Source organism: Haliotis cracherodii, unplaced genomic scaffold (genome assembly GCF_022045235.1).
Source record: "Haliotis cracherodii isolate W230 unplaced genomic scaffold, xgHalCrac1.p SCAF_8, whole genome shotgun sequence".
Lineage (NCBI taxonomy): Eukaryota > Metazoa > Mollusca > Gastropoda > Lepetellida > Haliotidae > Haliotis > Haliotis cracherodii.
The window spans coordinates 8,401,152-8,411,435 of record NW_027266341.1 but is presented as its reverse complement, the minus strand read 5'-3'; positions in this window follow the sequence as shown (position 1 = coordinate 8,411,435).

Genomic DNA, 10,284 nt, shown 5'->3' with positions numbered 1-10,284 from the left:
TCCAATCCCTGCCCATATCATGACGCTAGGTCCACTCCATGGATCCCTTTCCACAACGTCTCTGTCAGCGAAACGATCACCTCGACGCCGCCAAATTCTGACACTTCCGTCTGCATGGGAGACACAAAAGCGACTTTCATCGGAGAAGATGACACTCCTCGACTCACGATGACGCCACTTGTGATGACCCTGTGCCCGCTGAAGACGTGCTTGTCGATGCCGTGGTTCGAGAAAAGGAGGACGTGCTGAGGTTGTTGAAACGGAGACGTCGAATAACAGTGTCCCGGCTAATGTGTCGATTATGTGTTCCTATGGTCTGTCGAACACTTTCACTTGCAGTTAGGAACAGATGTCGCTGGCGTTGACGGGTAATCTGCCGATGTTGTCGAGGACGACCGCTCCGAGGAAGGTCATCTGTGGTCTGTGTAGCATTGTATCGATGCAGGTAAATTGTGGGTTATGTTAACGTTGAAATGACGGGCAACATCTTGGACAGACTCTCCAGCTTCCAAACGTCCGATAGCCTGTTTTCTCTGAATTTGAGCTAGGCGTGGCATTGTTGACCAAGGAGTGGTAGGTCCAAGAATCGGCCACAGTTTTATACCCACTACAGTCCGTGCATTTTCGATTTCGCGAGAAAAATGTACTCCGGGCTTCCAAAATGCAACCAAAAATATTGATAACACCATCAGGCTTCACTACATGCTAACACTCGTATCAATTTATGGTTCCGTGTTTGTTACCTATTTGCTTAAAACCACTTACGTTTCTTTTGCGTGTGAGTATATATGGTTGACATCTGAAGTCATTTGAGCATATAGTATCAACGTAGATATCCGGATTTGTGTATCTAATGAAGGTTTGTCTTGGCATGACAGTTTAAGGATAGTAATTCGAAAACATCGGGTGTTCTTCAACTTACATAGGAGGGCCTCATGTTCCATGTGTCGCCGTGGTCCATTACAAGAGACAAAACCTGTTTTTTTTATTGCCTTTATTTTACCTCCGTACAGGAGTGTCTTAATTTAAATTTAATGACATCCCCTTGACAGTTTAAATGTCACGTTCCGTCATTTTGCTTATGAACACCTCAAACCTCAAACAGAAGGATGTCAGTTACACTATGTAAGTCGTTGTTAAACGTGTTACCAAATGATCAAGAGTGTACCTGATGCAAACGATCATTCACCTCGGCCTATCTATCCTACTGGACACGTGAAAGAAAAGTAACTGTCAATTTATTGATATAAAAAAAAAACACTTAAGTAGTAACGTAATGATATTGGTCATATGGGTTTTTAAGGGTACAAATGTTGCTAAGTATAATATTAATTGAAATTTTGAGTGGGTGAGTATAATTGTATGCTGCTTTATCCATCTTCCAACAATATCACAGTGGGAGATAAAACTTGTATCTGCTCAGATAAATGTTGTAAAGCCTGTTCGTAGTGATCTATTATTATATACATTAAATTGATTTTGTAGTTCAGGAAATAATTTATTTTATTCGTCACAACACTTTTAGATCTCATGAAATAAATTCATTTGTATACATCTGTTATATGATATCTCCATTCTGTGTCATTTTCCAAACTTATCTGTCTTTTTTTTCTTGTTGCAGGAAAACGGTAACAGAGGATAAACGCACATTAGTGAGTTAATATTTAACACTTTATAGAAACAATAATACATGGAGATAAGGATAAGATAATACAGTCAATCAGCAACATATCCTACAAATTGGAACAGAGAGAAGCAAGAGATCTGGACGTATTTTCTGTAGTTCCTTGTGTTATCGCAAAATAAATTATAAAAAGGGGTGTTCTTTCTGAAACTCGTCACTATTTGCCATGTAGACATTATTGTAATGTAGTTATATAGCAGAAGGCCATGGACACCTGGGAAACAGTGCCCATACTCCCTATAAGCAGTAGTACGATCCATAGTAATTGACATAGAAAGTGTTTTGTTGGGAATGTTACAAATGTTCCTCCATCAAGTGAATGGGATCTCAAAAGTGCCTGACACATATGCATACAGCATAACACGCCACTACTTGCACTTGACTATCAGTTCATGACACAAGATTGAAGAACGGGACATTTCCTACAAAAAGTACTACAACAGAATACAATACATTCTCGGGAACAAAAGGCAAATTGTTATTGTTATTGTTACAAATGTGAAAATTAATCCGATGCGTTATAAGCAATTGATAATCAACTGCTCGAATCCTGTCCAGCACCTGCATGTTTCCCTTTGTCAAAGACTGTTTATTAATTTTCACCATACCGGACAATAGTATAGACGCGCATATTGTACCAGACTATTGCCAAATTTACAGGTTTGTTTGTTGTTATATACCATATGCAGCAATATTCCCGCTGTCTGACAGCGGCCTGTAAGTCATCGACCCTGGATAAAGGCAGTGATTGATAGTGTGACAACCGAGACATCCGATCTATTAGGAAGGTATTTATTATTAAATATTCTTTAATGATTTCTTGTTAACACAATACCAATTTACTCGTTTTTTGCAGTGTATACCTGCTGGAATAGTTTCAGAAAGAGTGGCTGCACTACAAGAATTCAACCCGAGCTAGTGATGTTGACGAAGATAATTTTGGAAATGACGATATGCCAGGCCAATACTGAACAATACAGACCCGTGAAGGTCCGAGTTAGAATTGATCTTCAGCAACCCATGCTTGTCGTAGTTGCGACTAACGGGATCAAGTGATCAGGCTTGGTGACTCGGTTGATACATGTATGATTACTCGGGACCAAGTCTAACCCGGAAAGTTTGGAAGGGTCCCGATTGTCAAACGCCCCACCTGCCAGACCAGTGACCAGTATCACTGCCCAGTCTTACCTACTTAATTAATCCAACTGCGAACAAAGGAAGTCATGTGATAAAGATTTCCAGATTGTGAGCGTGTATAAGTTGTGTTTGGTCTTTGCCCGGTTATTTCAATGATATAGACCATGGGACTCAGTGTATGCTAATGAAATCCTATGACCTTAGAGTTTAGTTTGCATTCTTATCAAGTTAATTAAATAATAGAAAGATTAGAACTCATAAAAAGATTAACTTCTCCAAAACATGAACAGAACAGAAGTTTATTCAAACAGAAAACTTGGGCTACAAGCCCCTCGTCATACAATTTACAGATACATGGCAGAGAGAGTCAGTTAATAATAGAAGCATGATTTGATATATTTTGCGATGTAAATTATAAGAGTTTTACTGTTAATTTTAACAATTGTTTAATTTTATCTTCACTTGGATTTTGCCAGTAATATTCAATAATATATTTAGCTCTATAATTGTGAAACTTTAGACATATTTATAAGAAATGGCTCTTTGCCATTTACAAACCAATTTTCCCCATAATGTAAGATACCTCTTTTACGAAAAAACATTACTTTATAAGTATAATCCCGCATGTAGTATGACTAGGGTTTCCATGCTCGTGTAAAACGCAGCCACCCCAGCCTCTTCAGATTTTTTAAACTGATACAAAGCATTTAGAAGTCAGAAAGTGCTTAACTGACCCAGATAGCCTTTGATGCTGCTCTCCCAACCAGGATGAAGGTGTACTGAGAGTCTGAGAGGAGGATGCTGCGTCCTAGAATTTTTGGATGCAGTTGGACATTTGCAAAAGCTGGGGTTGAGCAATAATAGTTTTGTTCTCTGTCATTTGTGTAAGGCTGATCTAATTTACATTAAGGCAAACAGGTCACAATTACCAGTGCACTCAAATTTTCTAACCCGGTGCAGGCCGTCTGATGGTTGGGTCATCGGACAATTCGGAGGTTACCTTTGGAAGTGTCCTCCCTCAAACGTGGCGCCGACAAGTACTTTATTCATCCTTTTGATGTTTTCCTTTCTCTCAGTGTACTTTACACAGTATGTCAATTCGAGTGTATGTTTTTTACACATGTAAATAGTTTTCGCTATCTGCCTTGATTGCGTGACATTGCATTAGTAACGTGTAGCGCATTGTAGCATTGCATAATATACAAATTCCGTCAATTTTGGATGTGTTTTGACATGTTCTGGCTTGTACGTAGTCTGTGTGTGTGATTCATATACCATTATGACCCGTCATGAAAAAATGTATTTTTCTAAATAAATCTTATTTGAAGTATGTGCTGATTGTCAGTGTTGTTCTCTATATTTGACGGAAATGATACGAGACATTTTTAAATGATTAATTAAGCCAGACTGGGAAATAAAAGATGTACCAATATCCGTGTCAGTATGCGGAAATCGAGGGTGTTTTCCCCGACTATGGTCTCTTGTACTCGTTGGTTTTACTGTGGACGTCTATAAACGCTGTCACAGACAGACAGACAGACAGACAGACAGACAGACAGACAGATTGTATATTTGAGTTTCACTTCACAAAATTATTTACATATATACATATAACAGTACATGGACGTGAGCCACCCTTTAAAGGTTACGAGAGACTTAAAATATGTCACAATATATATAGCATAAATATATTAGTGTAAAAGGGGTATATAAAATATACTACCGGTCACTAGCCATATAAAATATATTTTCTTCGTTGGAGAATTAAAAAGCAGGTTATAGCTGTAAAATATGCATAATTTTTAAAAGTAAAATAAGTTTATCAGTTTTACATAACTCTAGGAAGTAGGGATAGCTAAAACTGACTTTTCACGCAAATTAAATCATCGTACAGAGAGCAATACAGCAATACATGACATTCATTCTCAATACTTTCCTTACACTAACCTCACACACAATCATATGGCTAAATATTGTTCTTACATTTTAGAGCAGAACAAGTACCACAAAGTGGGATTATTCAATTCAAAGTCTTCGCCCTACACGTTTTGTTTTCATTAATGCGGCCTCTGAAGTGAAACGACTGACGAGAAATGTTGTAAATGGAAGTTATGGGAATAAATTCAATTAACCACTCCTCATATTTCTAGCATTGAAGTCCACACAGGCTTAAAAATTGCGAAACAAGATCGAGATCCTTGTAAGAAGTGACTCGTACCGTAAGCACGAGATTTGTGGTATTTGTGTAATGAAAGTCCATTAAGGTTTGGGTGATAACTCTGCGTCACGTCAAGTATCTACAGGTGCTTTGCCATTTGAAAAAAAGGTTGTTCTGAACACAAGCAAAAGATTGACATGTAAGTAGTGAATAATTGTCACACTGAAGATTGATTCATTAAGTACAAATCTGTTTCGTTTTATTTATCTTTTACTGAATATCAAATACATGTCAAAACCTTATTTTGGATTTGGAAAAATTTAATTAAGAAATATTCCTACTGTGTTTTCAAATGAGAATAAGGATAAGAATTTATGGATGAACAACTTCTTTATTACAATTAAGAGCGACGTTTCAGTGTAGGTTCTAACACCGTTATCAAGCAAGTGATACCATGTACAATGTACGTTCTAAACCTCTCATTTGAACTTCTTTGATAGGCATTTAGAAGTTGGAGTACTAAGTAACTTGCTTGATAACGGTGTTAGAACCTACACCGAAACGTCGTTCTTAATTGTAATAAAGAAGCTGTTCATCCATAAATTCTTATCCTTACTTAGTACTCCAACTTCTAATTGCCTATCAAAGAAGTTCAAATGAGAAGTTTAGAACGAACATTGTATTTTGATAATTGGAAATTTCGAAAACAAACCCCATTTAAATTGAAAACAAGGTAGGTTTATTGCTTTCCTACCATAACAAAGTGAGAAAATATGTGATGAGTGCGGCACCGGCTGAGTGTAACATTGTTTATAGATTAAGGAATTGATTCAGGGACCAGTGCATTGGTTATAGTTCGTGCGTAATGCCTTTGATATACGCAAACCATATTGTTAAACATAAAACTTGAATTTGAGCGATGTAACCTTCTAGCGCTGATACCCATAATTTAAACGACCCTTCCTTTCATCACTGAAACGACCCTTGCAGCGTTTAGTTCTTTTATACGCAATAATGACGCTGTTTGGTTATTCAGGCAACCATGCCCGGGGATTGTGTAGGGGTAAAATGACGTCACAGTGCAATGCTGCTGACTTTTACAATGCACCTCTTTAGTCGTTGTTCGTTGGGTTTTCAGCTTTGGTATTAGGTTAACATTTATTATTTAGTGAGTGCGTTTGGTTTTACTACGCATTTCCCATAATTTCAGTCACTTCAGGTCGGAGAACACTAGAAATTGGTTTTATACATGGTACAGTCACGGAGCTGTGCTCGAATGATCAGGGGTGTCATTATACAAGCAAAAATATAATGATAAAAAGGTGGGAATAGGTTCACAGGTTTATTGATAATAGCTAACTGTACCAATAAAAGATCAGATAAACCCAGTCTGCGCTGACATAGATCACAGATTAATTACATCAGAGCAAATACTCAAGCGGCTTAGCTAAGCAACTGTACTACTGCAGTAACATGAGTAGGTAAAACATCACTTTCACAAGATATCGACCAGATGCAACTGCCAATTAAGTCGGCTACGAGCATTCAACCCCTGAGGCAATTAACTCTACATTTTAATTAGCGAACAACCTTGGTTAAATAACAAGAAATAAACACAGAGGGCCTATCACTAAAATAAGTGTCTTGGACTATATTAGAGACGAGAACGTCTGAATATCAAAAGTCTAAATAGATGAGAAATATCTGAGTGTACATATGAATTCCCCAAATGTTTGAAAATCATAGTTACAAAAAACATTTTCAATACATTAATAAGGTAGCGAATATATAGGAGATAACAAACACCATGTCAGTACATGGTATGAGTGTTCCATTAAATCACAAAAGAATGAAGTAGTCTAGCTACTAAATCTCTGACTTTGAATGCAATGACGATGTACAACGACGACCGCCGGACTTTGCCGAAACGGTGTCGGAAATAAAGCGAGGGACCTAACTGGTCACTAGACCGTGTCAAGGGTAAATCCACACAGGAGTAGAACCTAGTATCTAAGGACATTATGTGCTTATGGGAGCAGAGAACTTTCGAAATATGCAGCTGCATGTTCTATTGACTTATTTCCTTATTGGATCGGAATTAACAGTTGTTCAGAAGCCGTAACTCCACTGGTATGTATGTTCGTTCCCTGTGTCTAATAGGTTAAACAGCTCTCTTCGCAATTGAACAAAATCTAATTTAGAACGCTACACATTAATATCCCAAACATGTGCCCTGAGTTTCGATGCCTGTGTTTGAAGAAGGGTATAGAAATCATGTTGTCACCGTTTCAAATAGTGGGAGTTACCTCCCGTTCTTTAAGCAGCGGAAGTTTTGAAATTGTAAATTACATAATAACATGTCATTATCTAAAGCAATTACTGTAGACTACGGTTAAAACAAACACGCTTATAACGAACTGACGGATATAACGAACTTACTTTTTTTGTCCCGACTATTTGCTGTAGTTATGCTGTATATATGCTTATATCGAACAACGGTTATAACGAACTACAATTAGTAATCCCTTTGAGTTCGTTACAACCGTAGTTTACTGTATATGTGAAACACTTGCAGCTGGCACACGTGTTTGTTTCATAAGGTCACTTTGTTCAGACAGTAATTCTACAATGAATTTCGAAAATACTCAATGCTGATTGTCAATTATAAGGTATTGAATCACAATAACCACATCGGATTGAAACGGCCGTTTCAGGACCGCATTGACGTTAACATAAGGGTATCCAATACACAGTGGGACTACCTCAAATATAAAATATGTGATGTGCCATTTTAAAACCTTTGTGCGTATTAAGAATGTCTTGTGTTAACAAGGAACTATGATTTCATTGTACACGACAGTGTATGTATACCATTCACATGTCACCTATTATGCATGTCAGTAGTATAGTGTCAGTAGGCAGGAGCTCCTTTTGGTTGAGGGAAGTTGAGTGAAAATAGGGAAGGTGATTGGCTGATCCAAATCACGTGATCGGATAGGATGACTCATGCATCAACAGCGCGTCGGGAAAGGGCGGGGAATGAAAGGTGTGTGTGTGTATAAGACAGAAAAGAATTCGTAAGTAAACAAAAGTAAAGGGTATTCAATAGAGCAATGCGTATGGCGTGCTGCCCTGAATAGACAAGCAGCCCAGTTTGAATTGAGCGCGCTTGACAACTCACGTGACCACGTCGTTTCAAATTGTTTATTGGTCGTAATGGTTTCGTTAATTTCAGGCGTTAGTAGAAATTACAATTAGTGTACAACTCACGTAGTCGTTTCAAATTGACCGCTGGTTTGATGAATGCAGGGTGTGTGTTGAAAGTACGACCATACCGCAATAGAGACGGGTTGTGTCAACATGATATACGCCGGGTAATGTAAGGGAAAAAAAATGTACGTCTAGCTGGATCAAATTAATCTTGTACGGTCTACACGTTGTACACCATGAACGTTAGACAACCGGTATAGAAAAAAAAATATAGACAAAATAGATAAGACTACGCAAGCTAGCAGTTTACGTTTAGCGCGCAAGAACGAGCTAATGTATAGCAGAGAGACTAAGCGACCGGCCGCCCATAACAATGTCAACATACACTACCCCGGCCTTACAATTAATGTTAACATACCGGCCTCGCCTGAAGCTTCCCATTCATAAATTGTGTGACCAGTGTCCCGTATGTATGATACGTTAGGGAACATGTGTTGTACATTTGTTATTTTAAAAGGGAGTTATTTCAGAGAGGATATATATGGGTATTCCCCCTCATTAAACCTTTCTTTCGTTGGTGTCTATTAAACGTATCCAGTATTTAATACATTTGAATGGTGTAGGAAAGTATGTGCGTGAAGATGTTGTACCTATATCCGAACACGAATGTATGACACCTTTCAATAGATCAATTACGGTTCTAACCACGACACGCAACATGACTATGAGCGTGGTTAGCAGTTCATATTTATAAACACATCGTAAATGACAGATTTCTGATGAATGAACTCGCCCGCACACATGTCTATAGGGTTATGTTCGCCCGAACTGTAAACTGTGACACATTCATAACAGGAAGGGTGTGTGGAATGCACTCGTCCTTGTAAGGGTAAAATACGCGTTTAAACTCACCATTTAAATGATGACATTACTTTTTTAGATGTATTGGTATCAGTGAGTGAGTGAATTTAGTTTTACGCCACACTCGGCATTATTCCAGCTCTAGGACGGTGGTCTGTCAATAAACGAGTTTGGACCAGACAATCAAGTGATCAACAGCATGAGCAGCGATCTGTGCAACTGGAAACCGATGGCACGTGTCATCCGAGTCGGCGAGACTGACCAACCGATCCCCGTCAGTCGCCGATAAGCATGGGTTACTGAAGGTCGTTTCTATAACCCGGACCTTCCCGGGTGCAGTATGACGAAGACTATATACTAATATGATCGCTTTTTTAACATACTCACAAGTGTGCTGTGAAGAAAAGAGTGTCTTCTAAGAATCCCTGCACGTGTAAGACAGTATAAACTCAACAGTAGTGTAGCCCGACAAACAGTTTTACTCTCGCCAGCAAACGGATTGGACGTGAACAACATGAAGAAAGCATCAGAGATTAGACTTGACCCTAGAGATATATTTAGGAAGACTACGTTGAGAAAATCACAACAGAGAAAGAAACCACAATCAGCCAAGAAGTCGACGCTGAAGACAAAGAAGAGACAGGTAACACCTAAAATGAAAACGATGACAACCAAACAGGGATCGAAGACAACACCCCAACCCGTGAAAATACAACATGTGTCGGAGGTGAAGGCTGTGGTGGAACGGGCACTTGCTGCCTTGAAGCGTCAACAGAGTCAAGGGTATAAAAGAAAGCTTCATACCCTCTAATCGCACACTGTATTTGGATCACCATGGGGGTTGCCACCTGTCCGGACTGTGAAAAAATGTTTTCAAGGAGAGATGTCATGTTACGACACAGGAGAAATAAACATAGCATACCGCCGCCGTTACAAGCCCACCCGCCGCCGCAAGTCCACTCGCCATTACAAGCCTACCCGCTAACGTCGCCGCCGCAAGCCCATCCGCTACCGCCGCCGCCGCCGCAAATCCACCCGCCATTACAAGCTCACCCGCTAACGCCGCCGCCGCCGCCGCAAGTCCACCCACCGCCGCCGCTGCGTCAAGCCAACCTGCCGTTACAAGCACATCCGCCGCCGCCGCCGCCATCGCAAGTCCACTCGTGGCTGCCTCATTTACCATGTATATCTGATCTTCGAGAACAATTCAAGTTCCTGATTCCCTCAAATGCCC